At 41.3% G+C, this 25,688-nt stretch overlaps 1 long non-coding RNA gene across 1 annotated transcript in view; it reads right to left on the bottom strand.

Moving 5' to 3' along the window:
- The window catches only part of LOC127533758 (uncharacterized), a 55,497-nt gene extending 32,883 nt beyond the window's left edge, over window positions 1-22,614 (bottom strand). Inside the window, exon 1 of the long non-coding RNA XR_007941507.1 lies at window positions 21,988-22,614. This is a non-coding gene — a long non-coding RNA (uncharacterized LOC127533758). The remainder of the gene's footprint in view (window positions 1-21,987) is intronic.
- Between the last annotated feature and the right edge of the window lie 3,074 nt (window positions 22,615-25,688).

The following is a 25,688-nucleotide window of genomic DNA, read 5'->3' on the forward strand; positions in this document are numbered from 1 at the left end:
AGAATCTGAATCGATTTAATTCAATTTGGGTCAGCCTGTCTTATTTCAAGGTGGGTTTTTTTTGAGAATGTGGGACACTCCCGCCTTATATTTTCCTTCTTCTTTTATTTGTCCTGCAAAGAAATAACTGGGGATAAATTATTTATTTCAAGAATCGACTGTATCCTTCAAGCCTCTCCCTTTTTCTCTCTCTCTTCTCTCATAAGCTCCAGATGCAAATGCGACCGTGTGTCTTCTCTATAAATAGCCAGTCGCCAGAGGGTTTCTTCCAGGAGTCAGCCACACTTTCTCCATCGTACCAAAATAACCAGGAGGAGGGGAGAGTGTGAGAGCGACGCCGAGGCTCGTCCCAGCGTTCACTCACAATCCTCCATCAGCATGGAGATAAGTACGAAAAGAGAGAGAGAGAAAGAGAGAGAGAAAAGTTTGGAGTGATTCGTCAGCGCGACCCGGAGCCGCCTCCTGATTGGACGCCCGCCCCACGGTGCCCCATCCTGATTGGTTATCGTAACATGCCCCCAGTTTGGTGCATGAATGTCACGCCTGTCCACGCTGTCGATAAGAAGAAACTCCACAATTAACCTTTAAAAGTGCATTCAATCTTTTATAAATCTACATTTTTACAAATATAAAAGACCCTCTTTTGTCCGGCTGCAAATTTATGTAAATTTATTTGCACCTGCACTGCCAGAAAACATTTCACTCCAAAACTGTGTCCACTAATGCTCCAGCTTTTTTTCTGTTCCTACTTCCTGTATCTGCCGAGCGTCTTCATCGGTGCATCCACTGCAGTTTGTTGAATGCCTTTCTTTCAGCGGGTGTTTGGAGTGAACGGAGGAGGTCGGGCTGCTGATGTTCTGCAGCAGCGACTACACGGCTGAATGCTTAATGTCAAGTGTTGCGATTCAGACGCTGAACCCACTGTACCCGCTTCACAAAACACAGCCGCATATTTAAGTTTACTGGTGCCGCAACGATAAACTGCAAAAGGTTAAAAGGGCTCCGCATTATTGCAGTTTATATTCTAGCAGCGGAAAATTGAAAAAATAGAATAAATTGCTGGATAAAACGACAATAAAATGTAACTGGAAGTCAAATCTTGATAAAATCTTGAGCAAATAAAATGAAAAAACATTTACATTTTAGCGGCGCTGCTTTTCTCTGCAGCATTTTCGAATATTACATTTAAAACTGCTTTCCAATATCTATTAAAATTGCATTTTTTTAAGCTTTTTACGAGAATGAAAATGTTGAAAATTACAATTTCTAAATCTGCACCGTTGTGATGTAGCCTCACTTTTTTCTGTCTTCTTTCCACAACTTATTCTTGCATTGCTGACAATCCAAATGTTTTTTTTCATGTGTGTGTGAATAATATCAGCCACCCAGAAGGGCGCCACTTCCACTGTCTTTCACCACGAATGTTCACAATAATTAAACTTGTAACTTGGATGAGACTCGAAAAAAATTGAATTCAAACAGCACTCAAGTGACAGTTTAAAAGGAGATTCATTTGGTTGTTTGCCTGAAGGTTGGAGGAACGGCGACGCACACTTTATGATTTAAAAACTCTCGTGAAAGGCGAGGAGGAGGAGGGGGACCGGATCAGAGTGAATGTGATGCAAACCCTCTCAAAATGGCACTCTGCTTCCGTCTAATCCTTTTCACTTTCATTCCAGTCGCACAACACGAGCAGCAGCCGCTCGCAAACAGGTAAGAACGCACACACTCCGTCCTCATTAGGAAGGCTGCATTGTTTCCCAGCTGATTGTGAGGACTGCACAAAGTGATCCTGATGAAGTCTTTATTTCCATCCCAGCTCACTAATCAATTTCATATTCTCTTCTCCCTCCCCACCTCCCCGGCTCTCCTTCTAAAAGGCTGACACAGAGCCAGGAGTGAGACAAACACCCATGGAAATCATTTCAATAAAGACTGCCATCATATATCCGCAGTGCTAACACTGTGATAGCAGGATTCATAGCAATTTAATTAGCTAAAAGAAGTGGGGTGATGGAAGCGTCTCCTCCTTGCCTGATAATACTCTCTTTACCCACCGAGAGCAGGAACGTGTGAGGAAAACCCTGCCTCTTAAAGCACACAAAAAAAACACGAAATATTCATGTGCTTCTAGTTTTGGGGATCTTACAGGCATGTGATTGCGTGGGTTATTCATACATTCAAATCTGTTGTAGTGTGCCCGAAAAAGAAAAAAAAAAAAAAACGAGGTAGGGTCACTTAGACGGAACACAATTGAATGAATGAGAATGAAAAAAAATAAAAATCCAAAATGGCACACACACACAAAAACAAGCCATTCTGCACATGGAAGCAGCCATGCACGGCCTAAACATTGGCTATACAGCACAATCTAAATAAATGGCTGCCCCTTGTCACCTAATGTATTCACTCAGACCAACCTGAATTGCATTCCCTGTGAATGATATCACTGTTGATGAAAATGCATGAACACTTGTTCACAGGCCCAACCTTTCAGACGGCAGCGGCCCTTCCCTCCACAGAAGACTGTACTCTTGAATTGTTTAAACCTCTCCCTCTCTCTCTCTCTCTCCGTTGACTATTCCCACAATATGACACCGGCATGAGACCCGTGTCGCAGAGGAGTCAAGCCGCTTGAGTCCTGAGACAACGGCCTCTAATCCAGTGGTGTTTTCAAAGCAAGATGAAGGGCAATGGAGTGCACACAAGTGCAGATTTTAGTGAAGCAGCTAAGCTATGGTAAAATATTTGGAGCCAGCAGAGCAGGGATTTAGCTCCTGAAACAGCACGCTCCACTCCACTAGGCGCCATTTTTGGGGTGTGTGAATATATGAATGACATTGAAATTTGTCAGATTGGGTTTGTGCTCATTTCTCGTGTCACATGCAGAGAATGTAGAGAAAATCTACACAATGAGATACAATTTTGGCAGCGGAGGAGCTAAAACTATCGACACCGAGACACCTTCTGTGGTTTCACATATATTTAGATTTAATTTAAATATTCGTATCCGTATTGTCAGCCTGAGTTTCCTTTTATGCTGCCTTTGGAGTGCTGCTGGATCCAGTTTTTCTAAATCTGAAATTACAAGTTTAATAACCCTGTAGAGTCCAGCGTAGCGCCTGGACTACGGTTGCATATTAATTTTTGATTGGCGGTAGATGTGAAAACAGATAAGATAGAGCCATCATTCTTTTTGCATATAAAATCTGGAGAAATCCACTAACAACTCACACATTCACCAGGTCTCAGAGCGCTTTTTGGGTGCAGTGATGGGTTTGTAAAAATACACAATTTTTATAAACAAGATGACGGCATAATGTGCAACTTTTTTACTAATTTGGGGGTACAGCTTCGTAATTTCTGTATTTTTAATTTTTTTTTTTGTTTATTCCTCTGTAAAGCAATTTATTGTAGTAGTTAAGAAGTAGGTCAATAGATTTTATTCAGACTTGGGATATAAGGGTTATATTGATGTAAAGCAAATCCAAAAAAATTGCACTACAGTACAGGACTTAAAGGGCTACCCAATAAATTAGTGTAGTTAAAGACAGTAGAAGTGCAGTAGTAGCAGCGTGTATATACATATACATATATATATATGTGTGTGTGTGTGTGTGTGTGTGTGTGTGTGTGTGTGTGTGTGTGTGTGCATAACTTTGCACATGGCGACCCTGAGCAGTCATCCTGTTACTTGTGTATAAGGAGAGAAGTCAAGTACAATGACAATAAAACCAATTTTAATACAGGAATAACCAAAAATAATCTGAAAATTGCCATAAAACACACAGACAGTGACCACTAATATATGATATGGATATTTTTACGTATATTTATGTCATTCTGTTACTTGTATATAAGGAGAGAAGTCAAGTGTAATGATAATAATTATGATTATGACATATAAATAAGCAAACATAATCTGAAAATTGCCATAAAACTCACAGACAGTGACCACTAATGCTGTTATTTCATTTCAAATCAACAGAACAGGTGAACCGAGACATGGTGCTAATAATGATGATAATTATATTTTTTCTGTAATATCTTGCTTGTTTTCTCTGCGTTCCGCGGGGAACCAAACTAAATGGATATCTAAATCTATTTGGCCCACAGAGGCTGCAGTGCGCTCGTCGCTGCCATTTGCAGCCCTCTGAAGCTCCATTAGTTGGCTTGGTGAGCTCCAGCTATGATACCTCGCGGGACGGCAAATAAGAGCCCCGCTGAAGGCTCTTTGAGAATGACCGATCGTACATTTGTGGGGAGAGAGAGAGTCAGACCCGGCAGCTGAAAGAGAGAATTCCATTGTGATTGTCCACATTCATCGAAACTGAGGCTTATTCTTTCACTTCTCCACTTCCTGCGCCATATTTGCAAGTGATGAAAATGAGATTGTGAACTCCAAAGGGTATTTCTGCGCCGGGGCCGGGCCGATGTGTATCTCTTTGGGTTCTGTTTGCTTTTTTCCGCTGGCAGGAATATTAACAGGAATCCAACATTTAGTGCTCCGCTAACCCCGTGATTAAGACCTGCTGACAGTTGAAGGTAAAGTTTATTGTTGCTCCGGGACCCCGGGTGCGCTGCCATATTAAAAACTGGCTCTTGCATGTGGAGCTGGCCGTGAAAAGCAGACACAGGAGACGAGGCGAGATCAAAAGGGCCGCCCGGCCAGGATCTCATCACTACAGCGGTCCTGATCGGCCGGGGAATGTGTGTTTATGTGGGAGAGGATTGGTACGAAAACACACAGGAAGAGTGTGAGAAAAGCCCAATAAAAAGTCAAATCAGACACGACCTTCACTGACTAAGAACTCACACATGCAGGCTGTCAATAATGTAAATAAATCTTTTGTCACATTAAATCTTAATAATTTGAATGTTCTCCACAACTTAACCCTGTAAAACCCACTGTTGCAGAAATACAACAGCAGTTCTATTTTTTTTAGTAAAATATTGTTTTCTATTCTGTGTATATATTTGAAGAGTATGTGTGTGTGTGTGTGTGTGTGTGCTACCATATAGATGTAATTATATATGTAGAATTTTTGCACATTTTTTTTATATATTTGTTATATTTTTTCCTCATTTTCTTCTGTATTTGGGCTTATATATTGTTTTTATTTTTTTCATTGTTTTATTTTTTCTCACACACATAATTTTTGTTAATTTTATTTCTTTTTAGTCATTGTTTTCTACATTCATTTCATATATTCTTGTTTTCTTGTTTTTTGTTTTATTTTATTTTTGCTCATTTTTCTATATTTAGATATATATCTATATCTATACATATATATAAAAGAAGACAATATATATGTATGTTATATGTTTATTTATTCATTTTTAATCTTTTGTCTATGTTTGTGTGTTTTTTTGTTGCTATTTTTTTCTATAAACACACACACATGTAGAGAGTGAGATGTGATTTTTTTGTTTATTTTATTTATTTTTTTGCTATTTTTTAAAAATATTTGGCTCTTTAAGGGTTAAAAAGACAAAACAAAACAAACGATTAGTCCGACACACACACAAGCTTCAGTACAGTGCCATTCCAACTGCACTTTTGCTTTCCTGCATCCATTTTTTTGACTTTCCCACCCTGATGTCCAATCAGACGCTCAGGTTGGAAGATGAAAATGCCACTCTTCCTGCAGGCAGCCCCGGGCATGTCATTAGGAGGAAAAATTTGATGCCCTGTACAAGCGCTTGGAACTATCAAGTGCAGTAAAAGTGAAAACTCATCAGTTTTCCTCCCAAAAATTCAACATGCCCTTGACTTAAGTGTTGGAGAGCAGCAGCAGCAGAGAGAGAGGGGCCTGTAGGATTAGGCCTTTAGGTGTCACTGTACTTTCAGGAATCCGTCCTGCCCCCCTCCACACAAACACATGCACTCTCACGCTGGAACAAAATGGTGTCACGTCGGGGCATCTATTGTTCGTTGTGTTTGTGGCGACTCGGAGAGGTCCGAGTGCTGCAGCCGGCCCTCCTCTCCGGGGACGGATGATTAATGGGCCACGCAGCGACTTCAGAGCTGTTCACAAAATCAGATTTCTCACCGAGACGTCAATCCCCCCAAAAAACCACAAACTCTGACTGCTGTCCCTCCTCCACTGAGCAACATTTTATCCCCTCTGAACTTCAATCCTGCTCCACAACCGCAAGCGAGCCGGACACGTCGAGGTGTAATTGTGACAAATTATACTAATGTTTATTCCTAACACACCTTGTAATTCCATTCTCGCCGAGGAAAATGCCTTTTGTGAAAAACTGGGTAAAGTAAAGGGGGGAAAAAACCAACATGAAAAGAGGCTTTTCCTTTTTTTTTTTTTTGAAACTCTCAACATTACACATTCAACACAGCCAGAACAAAGTGGTGCCATAAATACATCCATATGCTCTCTGTTTGTGGCTACGCATATTTCTATTCAAGGAAAAACATGCGGTTTTATGCTGAAAGACTTACTATTCAGAAAATAACCTTTGTAGATGAGAAGATTTGAAACAGTTTTTCCTTCTCCCTCCTCCTGTTCTCTGCCTCCTCTCTCTCTCTCTCTCTCTCTCTCAGCATGGTTCTGATGCTGTATCGCCCCAGATAGAGATCTGCCGTCTATGCTGCGTTCAAGTCTAATCAGCCCTAGCATTGTTATGTTGTTAATATTCAGACAACCCTCTGCCAAATAAAAAAAAGAACAGGCATAATCACAGGGCCTGAGCAGCGATGAACAAAATCCCAGCCATAAACACATGCTAATAAACACGACGCTGGCTGTTTCCAGTCACTGTGAGGTAGCAGACCTCGCCGAACGGGCGAAATGTTGTGCGTTTGTTCGCCAAGGAAGGCCGCCGTCCTTCTCCCCTCGTTAGGGTTCGTTTGGGAGAGCTTCAAATGCCCGAAAAACATTCAGGAAAATACCACAAGCTCTGGCCAGAGTCGGACTCGTACGATAACAATAATCTGTCCTCAAAATGTAAATGACATAACCCTCCCAGTCGGCATTGAAATGCTTTCTTTATCAGAGGAAAAGTGAAATGTTGTTTTGGGACAAACAGCTCTGCCTGCTGAGCTGAAACGAACACTTCTGACAAGATTTAGGTAAGGTGAGGACACTCGGCTCGGCCCTGCTTGGGATTCTGCTGCAGCCCCTCAAAAACATTTAGCACAAACTGTGGTTTTCCCCCCTCTGTCTTCTCATTCCTTTTCTTTTCCCACAGTCTTTTTTTCCTTCTTTCTACTTTATGCCTGTGTCTGAAATTAGCTTGAAGACAAAGAAGCTATGTGTGGCGACATGGCACGCTCGCTGGTAGCCGCCCGGTCGGGATTTCCGGTGCACAACCTTCCAGGCGTAGCTGCACAGGTAATTAAAACTCATTTGGATTCTTTCTCCATCTCTGCTGACAGGGCTGTTTGGGGCAAGACTTCAGGAGACAAAGGTGGCTTGGCAACAGTTTTCGCCATGCGACTCCAAATCAGCATGTGTGTGTGGAGGCAGAGAATATGGATGTTCAATAAGGTGAATATGTGAGGGAGTTTAGGGGGCAGCGTGTTGAAGCAGAGATAGGAAGCAGCCGGTACGGGAGGCTTTGTGACCTATATGGAGGTGATAAACCGAGAGGGGTGGGAACAAAAAAGAGAGAGAGAGAGAGAGAGAAGGGAGTGAGTGATAAAGAGGTAAGAGACGGAGGTCAGAGGAGAGAATGAGAGAGGGCGAAGAGGAGAAATCCTAAAGAAGGGAAACGGAGGCAGGCGAAAAGTGTTGGGTTTCAAATCCAGCGCTCCCGACAGCGGCGTGCCAGATGACCTTGGGCATGTCACGCTGCCATCTGTTCCCTCTGTCTGGCCTGTCAACATACCTCTAACTCCAGTTAAAACATGACATTCCAGCTTCCTTACACTCTGACGGGCAGCCGTCGTCGCCTCGGCCGAGCCAGATAGAGAGACACAGATGAAAAAAAAAACAGAGAGAGAGATGTAGGATCCAGGCAGGGAGGGAGGGGAAGAAAAGGGAGTGACCTTTTCTCCAACAGCCCATCTTTATGAGCTGATATTGTTATCAATGTATTACTCCCTGGATGGCCACTAGAGCTACAATAACGCCATTGAACTGACAGTCCATCATCATAGGACAAAGAGGGGCGCTAACACTGACATCCTATGGGGCATTGGGTTGCAACTGATTGCACTCATAAATGAGCGTGGCTCTCATAAAATCATGTGGTAACTGCTTAGCGGTGCACAGGGTGATGGCTTTTGTTATCAACAGCTCGAGTGGCGCTCCGGCTGCCTGTTTGCCGCGGCGACCGGGCGGCCGACTCGCGCTTCCTTCGGCTGCAAACTTAATCATGCGTCCGTTGAAAAGTGTTATTGCAACGGGGACGATGGGAGGAAGAGGGAGGCAGTTAAATAATTTCTACGGTTTTATTTGAGATTTCTCCAGAAAAACTCTGCAGGTTTTTGTTTTAAACCGTTAGATACACGAGTGGCTCCACAAGTGGGTCAAAAATCAAGAATCGGTGTGTTTATATTTCATTTTTGGCCATTTTGGTCAAGAATAATCACTTGTATTATTGTTTGGATTATATTTTGGTCCACACAAGACTGATTTCATGTTTATTTTTCACTTTATAATGCATTTTGATCACTGAAAAAGAAGAATATTACACAGAACAGCAACAGAAGAACGTCAACGTCCATTTTGTTGACATTTTCACTCTTTTCCTCCAAGTTTGCATCACCTCTTGAATGATATTATTAGTGATTAAGAGTTTGAGGTAGTCATAGAAATATTACATAAATTGAAATGAATGATATCAACATATTTTTGAGGAACAGCTGGAAAATGAAATGATAAAAACTTTTGAAAAGGGTCATTATTGAGGTTAAACATTCAAGAGGTTTTGTTTCTGTTTTGAGTGACTGTTTGTTGAGGCTGTGCAAAAAGAGAGAAGACACCTTAACATTTAAAAACAATAGAAAATTAGAAAAACACTCATACGTCCTAAATAACAAGGTGGATTTTAACTCTCCTGGGATGTTCTGGGTCAAATTGAACCATTTTAAAGTCATAAAAAAAACAAAGAACAATTGTTGAAAGTATTTTTTCGGTATGAAACTTCTTCTGCTTGGCTTAATGAGTACAATCAAGATATAAAATGAAAATGATGACAAATCCTCAAACCCTGTGACAATTTTTCAGTTTTTTAATTGTGTTTAACTCATAAAAAAGAAAGAAAGAGTCTCAATTGTCTGACAATATTCTGTTGGTGTGAATTTATCAACATTACTCCATAAAAAGAGAAAAAAATTCAAAATGTAAAATAAAACTCTTGTATTTATGTGCATGTCACTCCAATGTACATTAAAAAAAAGCTTGAATGTGCATTTTTAATGAACAGTAAGTGAATTATCCTGACTGATCTGTGAGACGTAAAGAAAGCCACTGCACTAAATATTGATAATGATTATTAATGGAGTTAATAATGAGATTTTAACAATGTTTATTGGGATTCTTTTAGTTTTCTGATACTTTTGGATGATTAAACATGCCCTGGAAGATGGTTGCTGCTCCTGAGAAGTGAGCCTAACAGGAGGGTTAAAGTCTGGGTAATGCACTGTTTTTTTTAATTAAGATTTACTCTCTGAGCTCTGATTGATCTCAGCAGCCTCCTGAGGCCCTGAAGCATGAAACCACCCCGTGTTCGTTGTTTTAACCCCCAAAAAATCATCAGTAACTGGGTCTGGTGCATGTGTGCTGAACAGAACAGGAAAAGCTGAAAATTTAGAAATAAACAAAAAATAAATCCGCAGGAACATCAGGGGAAGCTGGAGGAATCCGATGTTCTCCTCTGCCCTTGGATAATTTTTCTTGCATAAATATGAGCGTTCACCACTTTCCCCCTATAGTCGGTGGTTCAAGTTCCAAAACTATCGATTGAGCTGTCGTGGGCCAGGAGAGCAGCGTACGCCGGCCAAAGACTCGTCCGTTTTGATGATAATATCATATCAGTCGGCTTCTCGTTGCCCTTGCACAGACTTCTGGGGCTGCGGAGTGACAGCCCGGATCACACTTATCAAGAGATGGAGGGATTTACATCTTTAATACGCTTCATAATCATTGCAGTCTGCAGAAACGGCTGCCAGATATATTTGGAATTTGTTGGGAGACCGAGAGAAACTCAAGGATCGAGATATTTAATACACTGACGGTATTAGTCCAGAGCTAGTTAAATGAAGTCTCCTGACATCACCTGCGGCTGGTTTTGGTGCAAACGTGGTCCATTAGCTTCACAGAGGAGGAGGCCAAAACAACCATGAATACGCTGGACCGCTGCCTTTCTTTGGGGATTCAAACAGAGAGCAGAGAAGAGCCAGACAGAGGAGCCTGTTTGGGTCAAGGATAAACCGTACATCCATCCATACAGCCATCCATACATCCATACATCCATACATCCATCCATACATCCATACATCCATACATCCATCCATACATCCATACATCCATCCATCCATACATCCATCCATCCATCCATCCATCCATCCATCCATCCATACATCCATCCATACATCCATCCATACATCCATACATCCATCCATACATCCATACATCCATCCATACATCCATACATCCATCCATACATCCATACATCCATCCATACATCCGTACATCCATCCGTACATCCGTACATCCATCCATCCATATATACATCCATCCATACATCCATACATCCATCCATACATCCATCCATACATCCATACATCCATCCATACATCCATACATCTATCCATCCATCCATCCATCCATCCATCCATATATACATCCATCCGTACATCCATACATCCATCCATACATCTTAAAAAAATGGCAACAGCATTGCTCTGAACTTGGCAACATCTGAATATGGCAACCGAATACTCGGTCCCGAATATTCGGATCGGATCCATTCGTCTGGTCTCCCGGGTCCAAATTTTGCCTTTTGTTTTGTCTTCATTTAATCTGAAGAATTCCCAAACAGTGGAGGTCTTCAGCATCTTGTCTTGTGTTTATGCAAAGAAGTGAAGCATGACGTCAGAGTCGGCAGCCACCCGGCCATTCAGGTGGTGGTAAGAAACAAGAATGGATGTGCCGAGATGAGCCGAAGAACACGGCGGAATGAGCCGAAGTGGGCCGAAGGTGAAGGGAAGAGACGAGCTCCGAATATTCCTATTTTCGTCTGGGGGAAGGAGGGGGTGATCACATTGACATATGTGTATATGTTTATGTGATCACAGGACGAGATGAAACAAGACAAAAAACAACAAGATAAAAAACAGCAGAAATGAGACACAAAAAGACAAAAACTAAACAGAAAACAACAAAAATGTGATCTACATGTTATGCTGGCATGTTGTGTGACACACGTTCCATGAATAATAATTATTTAAAATATGATATTGATTAAAAAATGTTCCCTTAATTACAAGAGACATCAATGAATAAAATAATACCATAAAAAGGAGGTTTAAATTCCATTGTTGTGTTGCATTTTGTCTCACACAAATGACGTTAAGGGACTTTTGTGCTATGGTGACTCCACCCATGATGAGGTGGAGCTCAACTGAAATGGAAGATGACCTAAACCGAGTCAAGTTGAGTAGGTGCTAGTGGAAAAGCGCCTATAGAGACAAACAATCACACTCACAGACAAGATTAGATTAGAGTAACCAATTAACCTCAGCATGTTTCTGGACTGTGGGAGGAAGCCGGAGTACCCGGAGAAAACCCACACATGCACAGGGAGAACATGCAAACTCCATGCAGAAAGATCCCAGAAAGGCTGGGATGCAAAACGGGGGTCCACTGTGCAGCCCAAGGAAGAACCAGAAAGAAATATAAAGAAATCAGTAAAATAATCCTTACTTAACCCTCCTGTTGTCCTCATTTACGGGCACTGAAAAAATTGTTTCCTTGTCTGAGAAAAATCCAAAACTTCAGCAAAAAAATTCCCCAAATTTCTGAAAATTTAAAAACTTTAAAACGGGTCAATTTTGACCCGCAGGACGACACGAGGATTGAATCATTATTGAGCTCTTTTCAGGGACGGCGTTTCACTTCCACCTTAACGTATTCGCTGTCAGTCCAGCATCCCGGTTCTCTCACGCTGACGTTAGGGAGCGTTGCGTCAATAAGCGGGAAGATAACGACCCCTATGAGGAAATTCCCCGTCACTTACAAAAAGAATAACCACATTTTAAGCTGCAGAGCGACTGCTTCAAATTTCCCTCGTAGAACCTCACGCTCGGCCAAACAACGGTGCTCTCTGCTCCGCCGTTCCGGACACTCTGGGGATTAGGGGAGTTAATTCTACAAAGACCAGGCCCGGCTCTCCTCCTCATCCTTCAGTGACTGATATGTAAGGGAAGTGGGACCCTGACCCACTCCTGACATTGGGAAATTGCTGTGACCTCGCTGCACTGCTGGGAGGAAGCCAACGCTGGCACATGGAGGTGGGAGGGGTGCCGTGGCAGCCTCCCCTGACCTCCAGGACCTCCAGTTGGCCGACCCCCCTTCGGCCATTTATTCACACACACATGCAGCTCCAGATTGGGTTTCCTCTTCAGAAGCAATGGCTGCCTCTGTTTTGCATCCGCTCGCCGTTTTCATCCTGGGAGCCGAGGAATGCCCCCCGTCATTAACACCAGCAGCACCGGCAGCTAAAAGGTCTGCATTCATGAGGACCGTCCTGGAAACCAGATGTGCCCACGCGTGTGTCTGCGTACATGCGTGTTGGTGAAATTCAAAGTGTTGGGGAGCCATGTGGTCGCCGTGAGCCCCCAGGGCCTGAGCGGTGCACAGGTCACCCAAGACAAAGTGGAGGTGGAGGTTTGAGGATCACATTCACTCCTGGGAAAACAGCTATGTGCGTTTATATTTAATCTGACTAATGTGAACCGCCCAAAAAGACTCCAGATGATCCCGCTTGTGCTTTTTCTAGCATTAAACTGCTGTTTTCCACAGTCCTCAGACAGATTTTGCAGATATTTTTTATTTGAGACATCATCTAGTAGTTTCTAATGAAGCTCAAAGCAAAATCTCATCAACTAAGACTGCCTGTAAGGATCCTTCCAGAACTGGAGGACATTTGGGCTTCAAAATGTTTGAAAAATAAACCTTCTCTTTTCAATTTTCTGCTCCATATTCATCAATAATAGGTAATCAACTATCAAAGGCTTGATTGGCTCAGCTTACACATCAATGGTACCATTTTTATTCCATGTTTTCTGTGTTGTTTGCTAACTCTACTCTAATCACAGTAACAGGGTTGCTAATCCATGCTAATGCTAGCTTTTTCTCAGCAGTATAGAAGCTAGATATTTAGCTAGCTGTTACTGCTGACCAAGAGGACAAACTGACTGATGGAAAACAGTAAAAAGAATGAGTCTGATCCTGATAATATGAGGTAGAGTGAGACATTCAATCAATGTTAAGAAAATATGAAAAATAGAAGAGAGGACATAGTTTGCTCTACCTGTTATTTTGGAAAATTATTTGATGATGTAAACGACAAAAGACAAGACATAACATGACAAAAAAAATGAGACAGAAAAATGACCAAAACAACACACAAAACAACAGAAATGAGACAAAATGACAAAAGCAAGACAAAATGACAAAAGCAAGACAGAAAATGACAAAAGCAAGACACAAAACGACAGAAACCAGACAGAAAATGATCATCAACACGGTTGTAGGACGCCCGTTCCATGTATAATAATTATTTAAAATACTATGTTGATTGAAAAACCCCCACAATTACAAGAGACACCAATAAAAAAATAAAACTATTAAAAGGAGATTTAAATTTCATTTTCACTGTTTTATTAGAGATTCAGTTTGGTCATCGGGAGAGTGGGACAAGAGAAAAATGGTATTTTAGAGGAAACTTCAGACTTATTTGGAATTTCTAAAAATATTTCCAAACATTCTTTTCTCCTAGTTTTTTGTTTTTGTTTTTGTTTAGATTTGGTCTCAGGACAAGAACATTTACACAACAACTGCATGTTTCAGTATTTTCTACATGTATTATTTGAAATTTGATACAAAATGTCCTCCAGTTCTGGAATTATCCACATGGCCTGACAGTGAGAAAATGTATTTGTTGTGATCTTGATGAAGTTACCCCCTTTTTAACTTGCTGCAAACCCACAAACACACAAATGTTTATTAATGTGAATTAAAAATCCAACACTGGCAGCCTTCACGTCAGGCCTTTCCTATTGTTCTCCCCGGGGTATGTAATATTTATAATTTTCAACCAATATGATTTCCCTAAATTTAGTCTGCGGGAGTCACTAAGGCAATCTTCACTCTCTAAATATCATACCTGGGAAATACAGCCGAACATAAGTTATTAAACACACCATAGGACGCCGTGAAATACTGTCAGCAGCTCTAATTAGGGAGTTTTAATTCTTGTCTTTAATTCATTTTTCCCTCACACAAATCCAAGACTGAAGATACCAAACAATGCCAACTAATTCTTGCCACCCACAGAAAAACAGCACCGCTGCCAGAACTAAAACAAAATTAAAATACACTGAATACGTTTCAGAGTCAATTATTTTCTTCCAGCGAGAGCCCCGCTAACACTGGGCAGAACCGGCCCATTGTGAAGTGGCAATCCATTTTGGCTAAGTGATGTCATGCAGCCTGTCATGTTAGTCTGTGTAAAGCAGTGGGCCTATTCCTCATCTCAGCGGCTGCTCGCTCATGGTGGGGACAAACGACATTTCTTTCTCATTTGGAAGGAAATAACGGGGCCAGAAACTGCTCTGGCAGCCAAACAGAAACTGCGCCCCAAAGCTGCACTCAACCAAGGACACCAACCGGTTTGTTTTTGGTTTTTCCTCTTTTTTTCTTCTTCTTCTTCTTCAGTAGCACTAAAATAGCTGTGTCGACGTGCTTCGGTATTATCGGGGTTATTTCGCCTCTCGAGCTGCTCTTTGTAGTCTCAAGCTGGACCAACTGGGCACCGGACGCCACAAAAACTGCAGCGGCGACTCTGATTGGGGAATAGCAAACCCCTTAGCCCATTTTGGTCGGCACGGTCACATATCTATTCCCTCTATTCCAATTTTTGTGACCTACACATGGAAATCTGGACGCCTGAGACAGCTTCATTATTAGCGCGCAGAGCTCAGTGGCAGGATATTGCATAGAGGAGTGTATAACAGCTGAGCAATCTGAGTTGGGCAGCTGGGCATGCAGGTATTGTAATTTTAATTCCCCCCTCAATTCCCACGTCCCCGTACAGTGGGCTGTTGTTCTTCTCAGACGGGTTTGAGGTAAAATGTCATTGAAAACGCTCCGTGTGCTGAAAGTCTGCGTGATTTCACATAATATTAGGCTCAAAGCAGAAACCACTTGCTGATTTGTTCTCCTCACTCAGACTTGCATACCTTCTCTGATACCGTTGAACCATCACACAAGAATAGAAAACAGAAATCTGCTGCTGAGGCAAAGCAACACACTAAAAATAATTAAAGCTGCAAGCAGCGTTGAACAGGTTTGGTGCCCAAATCCTAAACCCAACAGGAAGTTCTCTATTTTGAATTAACTGTGGGAAATTAGATGATTTTTGTTCATTTTCAAGAGCTATAAACTTCAAATCACCTCAGATTTAGCCAGTACATACAACAGGCCTCAGTGATGAAAAATCATTAAAATGTTCCGCAAAAGTCTTAGTGTGCGGCCATGGTGAATTCTGTAAGTTTGATGTGTCGCCATGAAACAGGAAGTGCTGTGTAAATGCCCTGAACATGCTCCAATCTGCCTGAAACTTAACATGTATGACCAGTGTCCTGCCCTGATCATGTCCATTTGCCACAATACATTCCCAGTCGTAGCGCCACCTGCTGGCAACAGGAAATGATCTGACATGACTTGAAGTTACTTGAAAATGAGCAAAAATCATCAAATTTCCCACAGTTGATGCAAAATAACAGACTTCCTGTTGGATTTAGAATATCGCTGTGATTGACTTTTTTGTGCGCACTGATGTGCTACATATGCCTACCAAATTTGGTAGATGTAGGTGAAACGGTCTAGATATTACAGATTTTGCAAAGGGTGCTATGGAGTCATTTTTATCAAACACATGTATAGTTCCCATAAAATAAAAATAAATTTCCAATGTGAGAGCAAATTTTCATTAGTTTTTGAGCATGTTTAGGCCTTCAAAAATGCCCATGTTCCGACATCAAAAAATGCCAAGAATCCTTAGATTTTCAATAGGGTGTCCAAATCCTAAGCCCAACAGGAAGTCCACTATTTAGCATTAACTGTGGGAAATTTGATGATTTCTGCTGATTTTCAAGAGCTATAAAGTCAAAGGGTGTAACGTCAAATCACCTCAGATTTGGCCAGTGTATACAACAGGCCTCAGTGATGAAAAATCATTAGAATGTTCCGCAAAAGTCTAAGGGTGTGGCCATGGTGAGTTCTGGAAGTTTTATGTGTTGCCATGAAACAGGAAGTGCTGTGTAAATGCCCTGAACATGCTCCAATCTGCCTGAAACTTTACATGTATGATCAGAAACCTGTCCTGATTACATCTATATGCCAAAGCACATTCCCAGTCATAGCGCCACCTGCTGGCAACAGAAAAAGATCTGAGATGACTTGAAGCTACAACCTTTGAGTTTATAGCTCTTGAAAATTAGAAAAAAAATCATCAAATTTCTCACAGTTATTACAAAATAGCGGACTTCCTGTTAGGTTTAGAGTATGGCTGTAGTTGACTTTTTTGTGCACCCTGATTTGCTGCATATGTCTACCAAATTTGATGGATGTAGGTGAAATGGTGTAGATGTTACAAATTTTGCAGGGGGCGCTATGGAGTCTTTTTATCACACACATGCACAATACCCATGAAATATGAAATTTTTCTGATGTGTGTGCAAAATTTCCTGAGTTTTTTAACGTGTTTGGACCCTCAAAAAGGCCGTTGTTCCAGCACAAAAAAAAGGCCAATAGGATTACTAATTACCCGGCAACCGAGCTACCATGACATGGTTAAAATTGAAGAAGTTTGAAGCAAGCGTTACCAAAAAAATTCAGAGCTTTTTCTTCTTATACAGAGCATAATTCAAATACACGATAGCCTCTGCTTCCATCACCACATTTGTGGAGTAAAATGCCTCCCTGTTATCCACCATCTAAATGGCCATTAGCTGGACTAACCCAATTAGCGGAACAAGATCTAACACAGCCTTCCATTGTCCTTCCATCACAGGAAACAGTAGAGGTTTGCTGCATTCTGATCAAATGTATGGTGATTAATGACTGCGCTCTCACCATGTTGACAGGCTGTAACGGCTCCAAAATCCAGCCCCACATTGGCACTACACATATTTGTCTGTATAACTGACACTTGAATGAATAAATTGGGCGATAGCTCCATCACCGGCCCGACTACCTATACTCAAATTTTTTATTTTTTTTCCTCCCCAAATGAACAATAGAAGTGAGATGCTGTCAGGCCCACGTTGCCTCCTTGACACGCCACATCTGTGCATCGGGAATAATGACCAGGCTAAAAATATTAGAAACTCGGCGGCAAATTGCTTAAAGGTCGTTTTAATTATACGGATGGGCTGTCGAGCAGTCACGCTTGACGGGAAATAGAAACAAACGATGTAATGGCTGAATGAGGAAGTGCCGGTAGCTTACGGTGGGCGCCGCAAAATGTATGAGAAACACATATTGTTTTTTTTCCTTTTCTGATCTGCATTCGTCTGCGGGTTGTTATTTAGCTGAAAGGGCAGGAGTTAAACGCCCAGCAGGAGTCTGTATGTGGGTCATTTTCCCGCCCTTAAACATGCTTTACGTTCCCTCCAAACATTTGTGTTGATGCGTGAGAATGTACAAGCAAGACATTAGAGGCAGAAAAGCCACGTCTTGAGCTCCAAGATAGGAGGCTGAACTGCATTAAAATGTGTAGTTACAACAAATCCCCCAAAGACGGAAACCCACGGGAAATAAATGTGTCTGCGAGAAGGAGGAAGACCAGAGCAGAAAACACAGCAAGACAGAGAGAAACAGAAAGGAAGGAGAGAGGGGAGGAAAAAAAAGGCTCTTTCTGCTGGTGAGGTGTATTTAAATGAAGCCCATTTGAAAAAAAGAAAAGTTTGAGGCACTTATCGAACCATAAATCTCCGGCCCAGGAATTAAAAAAAGTAAAACAGAAATAACAAACACCAAACGTCATGCTGCTTTGAATGTCTGCCGTCTTTCCCCCGCACCGCAGGAGTTCAAAAGAATAATAACTTTGCCCTCACTCATCACCGCCCAGAGAAGCGTTAGGGCAGCTCGTAATATTGTTTTTTTTTCCTTTCTTTTTTTAATTAGTAACTCTAATCTGATCATTAAGGGCAGCAAAAACCAGTGTAGCTATAGTACAACTGTGAGTCGGGCTAATAAAGTGGAGTGACGGCGCCGTCGTAGTTAGAAAACTCACATCTGTCTGATGACACTTTCTGCCATCTCCACCAGATTACGTGCTGTGACCAGAAGGCAAAAGGGACGTTTAATAGGGAAACATTGTGTGGGAGGGAAAATAAAAGAGTGACAAAGATGGAGTCGGGATCAATATGTTGCAGCTCTGTACATGTGTTTTTAGCGAAGCAGCTGGAGCGAGAAGCGAGTCGCAAATCACAAACCAGACAGACGACAAAAGAGGCAATGAGCTTCACTTCTAAGGGCTTTATTTTTTCTTTAATTTAACACTCCGCTACTTGCAGAATTATCATCTTCTCATCCGGCATTAGTCGTCTCGAAAAATGCTGCAACATTAAGTGGATGATGCTCAATGTTTCCCAGCTTCTTTTAAGAAACGCTGCCGTTCGAAAGTTTGGGGTCACCCAGGCAATTCCATGTTTCCCATGAAAACTCCCACTTTTATCCATGTGCTAATATAGCAGCACAAAGGTTTTCTAATCATCAATGAGCCTTTCAGCACCATTAGCTAACACAATGTAGCATTAGAACACAGGAGTGATGGTTGCTGGAAATGTTCCTCTGTACCCCTATGGAGATATTCCATTAAAAATCAGCTGTTTCCAGCTAGAACAGTCATTTACCACATTAACTATGTCTGCACTGGATTCGTAATTCATATAATGTTATACTAATTGAAAAATCAGCTGTTTCCAGCTAGAACAGTCATTTACCACATTAACTATGTCTGCACTGGATTCGTAATTCATATAATGTTATACTAATTGAAAAAAGCTGCTTTTCTTTCAGGAATAATACATTTCTAAGTGACCCCAAACTTTTGAACGGTGGTATAAATGAATTAAAGTTACTCTATGTCACCTAAAGTTGCTCAAAAATGAGATGAAGTTGCTCTATATTCGCTAAAGTTGCTATTATTTGTTAAATTTGCTCTATATTAAAGTTGCTCTATAATAGTTAAAGTTGCTCTATGTCAGTTAAAGTTGCTCTATATTATTTAAAGTTGCTCTGTTAGCTAAAGTTTCTCTGTTAAAGTTGCTCCATATTAGCTAAAGTTGCTCTATATTTGTTAAAGTTGCTCTAAATGAGTTAAAGTTGCTCTATATTATGTAAAGTTGCTCTACATGAGTTAAAGTTGCTCTATGTTAAAGTTGCTCCATATTAGGTCAAGTTGCTCAATATTGATTTAAGTTGCTCCATATTAGCTAAAGTTTGTTAAAGTTGCTGTAAATGAGTTAAAGTTGATCTACACTATGGTTCAACAGTTTGGGGTCATCCAGACAATTTCACATTTTCCATGAAAACTTCCACTTTTACACACATTAACAATGTCTAGACTGTATTTCTGACTCATTTAATGTTATCGTCCCTGAAAAAAATCTGCTTTTCTTTTAAAAATAAAGACATTTCTAAGTGAGCATAAGCTTTTGAACGGCACTGTAGAAGATTCAGAGTGGAGAAGCACCAGGCGGTGAAAAATCTGAGCACCAGGAAGGCTGCAGAAGGTTAAGAGACAGCGAGAGCCGCAGCCAGAAGGGAAGAGGATGGAGAGGCGATGGAAGGCCGCTGATGGAGAGCAGATGGACGGAGCAGGGGGCTGTGATTAGAGCTACATGGGGACCAGGCCTCAGCAGTGCTTAGTGTCTAGTGGTGGTTGGCCCCGAGGCGGCGTCCTCAGCGCTGCTTCCCCTCCCGTGGCACCGCCGTCACTGGCCACGGAATCCCAGCATGCCTGGCTGTTCTCCGCCGCGCAACACCGAGACCATTTCTCAGCATTCTCGCTCTGGCATAAACAAGATGTCCTGTTGGCATGGAGGCGTCCCTGAAGGAATTACACGGTTGGTCTCATCGTTTACATCTCCATGAAGGATGGAATTCACTGGGTGTGCGTTAGCCGCGTTAGCATCGCAGATGTTGCCTTTTTGTTTTGCATTTTTATCTTTATTCTGATCTTTTTTCTGTGTGTGTGTGTGTTTTTTATTATTATTATTATTTTCCCACTCCCGTCCAGCACTGACCCCCCTGGCAGCTTCAATTCAACCATCACTCAGCGCGGCACAATTTCAGCCAGAGCCTCAGCCGGTCGAATTAGGGTAACTTGAGCTCCTCCAGATTGTAATCAAAGCGAAAATAATGAGTGCAGGACAAAGACCAGCGCTATTACTGCAGCCGGCTTAACATTTCTCTCTCTCTCTCTCTCTCTCTCTTTTAGTTTTTGTTCTTTGTGTTTTTCTTTTTTTTCCCTTCTTGCTCTCCTTCTTTCTCCTCCCTCCGAGTCCAGAGAAACACAAACAAACAGCAGAACAGAAGGAAGAGGGGAAAAAGAAAAGAGAAAGGCTGCTGGTGAGACAGTGAGACTGAAGGAGGGTAAAGGCTAAACAGAGGAAGGCAGAGTGTGGGGCAGCCTCCACAGACAGGGACTTGCAAATGAACTAATCACCTGAGGGGATTCTTCTCAGTTTACTTAAACAACTAGTAAGTTAAACACACATACTTCTCAGCCATCACAGCCTGGATGTATATGTGTGTGTGTGTGTGTGTGTGTGTGTGTGTGTGTGTGTGTGTGTGTGTGTGTGTGTGTGTGTGTGTGTGTGTGTCCTCGTGGGTTTGTGAGCATTTGTGACCTGCTGCCCAAATGACTGAGGCAAGCAGCAGGCCGTCAAAATAAGAAGGCATCTGTTCCAGAAAATGCTGGCAGAGGCAGAGACAGTTAGTGAGATGAACTGGGAAGGCAGCCGGAGCCAGCGACCAGACCAGAGCACGGAGGATCCCATTTGAGGTTTTCTGATTGTTTTTCTTTGCAATAATAAAGGGAAACTAAACGATATGTGACTGCAATTTGCAGAGAAAACATGGGGTCCTGCTGCAAATTAGGCGTGCAGCACCGCTTCCACCGAACGTCCACGTAAATACGAGTGGTTTAGGGGTTGTGACGAGGAGAAAACAGGGAAGCACTCACTTACACTATCGTTCAAAAGTTTGGGGTCACACTGACAGCTTCATGTTTTCCATGAAAGCTCACACTTTTATCCATGTGCTAACATAACTGCACAAGGGTTTTCTGATCATCAATGAGCCTTTCAGCACTATTAGCTAACACAATGTAGTATTAGAACACAGGAGTGATGGTTGCTGGAAATGTTCCTCTGTACCCCTATGGAGATATTCCATTAAACATCAGCCGTTTACAGCTAGAATAGTCATTTACTACATTAACTATGTCTACACTGGATTTATCATTCATTTGATGTTATCGTCATTGAAACAAAGCTGCTTTTCTTTCAACAATAAATTTCGAAGTGACCCCAGATTTTGAACGTTGGTGTGTTTTTCGGGTTCTGTCTTTGATTCTTACCACTCATTTCTGAACTGCCTCTTTCCACTTTCGCTATCAGCTACACAGAGAGAGCTGCACAACTAAACTCAGAGCATGAAAGCGAGCTAATCATCCAAAACTGTCCTCATTTAATCCGCGCATAGAAAAATCAATGTCACCTACCAATTCCTGCAGCCATCTATCTGAATTCTCCCACTCCCTCAGTCCAGCCCTCTACTCCTCTCCTCTGTCTGACAATACCACGGTGGCAGGCACAGAGGCAGCTGCACCAGCAACATAAGAAATTCTGTAAATTTCACACTCTGCCGCCTGCCAAAAAACCCTGGGCCCAGATTCGGTGATTTGGCCTCTTGAGTGTCATTCCAACCCCCCAGCCCTCTCCAGCCCCGCCACCAGCAGAGGACCCTGCTGCATGCCGGCTCCTGCAGAAAAACATCTTGAAGCCACCAGCTATGGGGGTCATTTCAGAAAAAGCTGGAACGATGCAGCTACGTTCAGGGAGGAAACCAATTACAAGACAAGGCAACATTCAAATCCAGAGCCAATGTGACGAAATGTGCCTCTGTGAGTAATGAAGATACGGGCCTATTATTGCACGGGGACCTTTAGAAGTGGTATTTTCACATTGACTTCTTTCCAGATCGCATCATCGTCCGTCCCTGTCGAGCTGCATTTCTGTCTTTTGTGAGGGAATCTCTCTAATATCTTTGCCAGGAAGAAAATGGCAGCAGCTCCCCTTTAATTCCGCCACCATTTACTTTAAAGATGAGCTGTAGGTTGCCGACACTATCAGGCCACTGTTATGCATTTTGATGCCGCCGAGCCTGGAGGGGGCAGAGAGAATGTATTGATGGGAAATGGAGGTCCTGAGCCAAGCGATTTGCAGGTCCTCCTTTTTTTCTTTTTTTTTCCATATGAGGAAAAAGAGTTAAGTGAATCACTCTGCGCTGTGGTGTGCAGAGTTTCCAGCTGGGGCCCCTCTGCATGCTTTAGCGAGGAGTGTTTACACTTCTGCACCATGCACAGGATGTATTTTAAGTGCATTAAATGTAATGAAAATATCCATAAAGAGGGAGTTTAACCGTTTTGCAGATTCGTCGTGGGTGTGTGCGAGTAAACGAGTGAACAAAAGAGGTCCGAAAGTAATTAGTGTATCAATGAGTGAGTGAGAAATAAAAAAAATTAACGGACATTTGAAGGAAAACAAAATTAACTACAAGGGTGCTTTGTGTTTCCATGTGTGCAGGATATTTCTGCTGCCCCTTTTTTCTACGCATCACTGAAGTGAAATAAATGCCAGATTTTTCCAACCAAGCATCAGCCCGATTTGCCTTTTTTTTTTCTTTTTTTTTACACCATAAGCATTTTTTTCGAGCATGCAATTTTCAGGCGCAGTGAAACCACTAAATACGGGATTCCACAATTGAATTACCTCCTCATTTCCTTGTCATTGGGAGTTAATAGCTGCTTACATGTTGCTGCTACATGTTATGTGACATATTTATTGTGCAAAAAACTGAAAAAGCTTTTAAAGCTGGAGAGTCGCCAAACCAAACCGCAGGTACAACGCTGTCGATTAGAGATGGATTAAAAGTTCACTGTGGCTCAAAAACTGCTTCATTATTATGGTGTTGTGTTTTAATAGTGTTTATAGGTCAACCTTAACTCATTTAGAGCAACTTTAACTAATATGGAGCAACTTTAATTCATGTAGTTTGGGGTCACCTATTTTTGAAAGAAAAGCTTTTTTTTCAATGTAGATAACATTAAATGAATCACAAATCCAGTCTAGAGCGGGGGTGTCAGACTCATCTTAGTTCCACATTCAGCCCAGTTTGATCTCCAGTGATCAGTAAAATCACAGCAAAATAACCGATAAATAACGACAACTTCAAATTTGTCTCGTTGTTTTAGTGCAAAAAAGTACATTCTGACAATATTCACATTTAATGAAACATCTTTTTACAAAAAATGATGAATAACTTGAAATTTCTTGAGCAAAATAAGCGAATTTTCAACAACATTTTGCCTCAGTTTATCATTTGTCTCCAAAGACACAAAACACTCAGTCACAGGTTTCTGGAACAACATCGTATTGTCAAGATCTACAAATTATTTTCCACATCTGTGTTGTAATCCTCACACACCACACAAACTAAAGTGGGAACTATTAAGGAAGAAGGTTAAGTTGTCCCTCTGCCTTGTAAATGTAAAAAAATGTATACACAGAAAATGAGGCAGTTCATCAACAGTCGGGTTCTGAAGCTGCTGACTCACATCAATACACACGATGTTCAATGTTTTTAAATATTTTCACAGGAAGTGTTCAGTTTCACCTCTGTAATTTTTACACTTTGCCCAGTCCATCCGGGCCTTATGTCTGACACCCCTGGTCTAGACATTGTTAATGTGGTAAATGACTATTCTTGGTGTAAACGGCTGATTTTTAATGGAATATCTCCATAGGGGTACAGAGGAACATTTCCAGCAACCATCACTCCTGTGTTCTAATGCTACATTGTGTTAGCTAATGGTGTTGAAAGGATAACTGATGATTAGAAAACCCTTGTGCAGTTATGTTAGCTCATGGATAAATGTGGGAGTTTTCACGGAAAACATGGGATTGTCTGACCGATCGTGTACATGGTGGCAGATATTTAAAAAATTAGCAGCATTTTAGTAAACAACACACATATCTGATTCATTTTTTGTTCTGTTTTTTATTTGTGTTGATTGGTCTTTTCTTAAAAATGATTTCCAGCCATTTCTAGTGGTGTTGCTCTGTTGCTGGTGATGTTGCTGTGTTGGTTGGTCAGCTTTCATCAGCTATTAGACAGACTGCAGTGAGATGAGGACGTCGTTGTTCCACTCTGGATGGATTTAGATCATTTTTTCATGGGCGAATAAACTGTAAATTTGCGAATTAAAAAATGTTGTGTGCTAGGCTAAACATTACAATCTACATCAGGGGTGTCCAACATGAGGCCCGTGGTCCAGAAGTGGTCCTCCAGAGGGCCCAATCCGGTCCTCAAAGAGTAAAAATTACAGAGAAGACATTAACTGCAGACTGTAAATTAGTAAAACTATAAATTTAAAATCATTTACAGACCATGACAACTTGTTGCCATCATAAAATAAAAAACTAGATTGTTTATTGTTCTTTTATTTTTTTGTCTCATTTGTGTAATATTTTGTCTTGTTGTTGTTGTTTTTGTCTGATTTTTGTCATTTGTCTCATGTTTTTGTTGTTTTGTTTCTCATTTTTGTCATTTTGTGTTTCACTTTTGTCTGACTTGTGTTTTTTGTCTCATTTTTGTCATTTTGTGTTTCACTTTATTCGTTATTTTTATGTCGTTTTTGGCGTGTTGTGTTTTTTGTTTGCCTATTTTTTGTTGCTGTGTTTCTTTTTTGCCATTTTTTGTCGCATTTGTATCCTTTGTGAAATGTTTTGTCTCGTTTTTGTCCACTTTTTGTCGTTTTGTAACGTTTTTCTGTATTTTTTGTCTCTTTTTCGTTTTGTTTCATGTCGTTTGTCTCATTTTTTTCCAGTTTGTTTCTCACTTTCATAGTTTTGTGTCTCATTTTTGTGACTTAAAGTTTTATGCCTTTTAGTAGATAAACTGTGATCTGTCAGTTGTAATGTGTAAATGATAAACTGAGGCACAACGCTGAAATTTCAAGTTTTTCATGATGTTTTGTAAAAAGATAATTCCCTAAATGTGAACATTTTCTGAATGTACTTTTTGGAATTTAAACAAAGGAAGCATTAAGAGTTGTGGTTCTTCATAGATTATTAAGCTGTGATTTTACTGGAGATCAAACTGGGCTGAATGTTTCCCCTGAACTCAGATGAGTTGGACACC

The sequence above is a fragment of the Acanthochromis polyacanthus genome, chromosome 4 (genome assembly GCF_021347895.1).
Source record: "Acanthochromis polyacanthus isolate Apoly-LR-REF ecotype Palm Island chromosome 4, KAUST_Apoly_ChrSc, whole genome shotgun sequence".
In the NCBI taxonomy this organism is placed as follows: domain Eukaryota; kingdom Metazoa; phylum Chordata; class Actinopteri; family Pomacentridae; genus Acanthochromis; species Acanthochromis polyacanthus.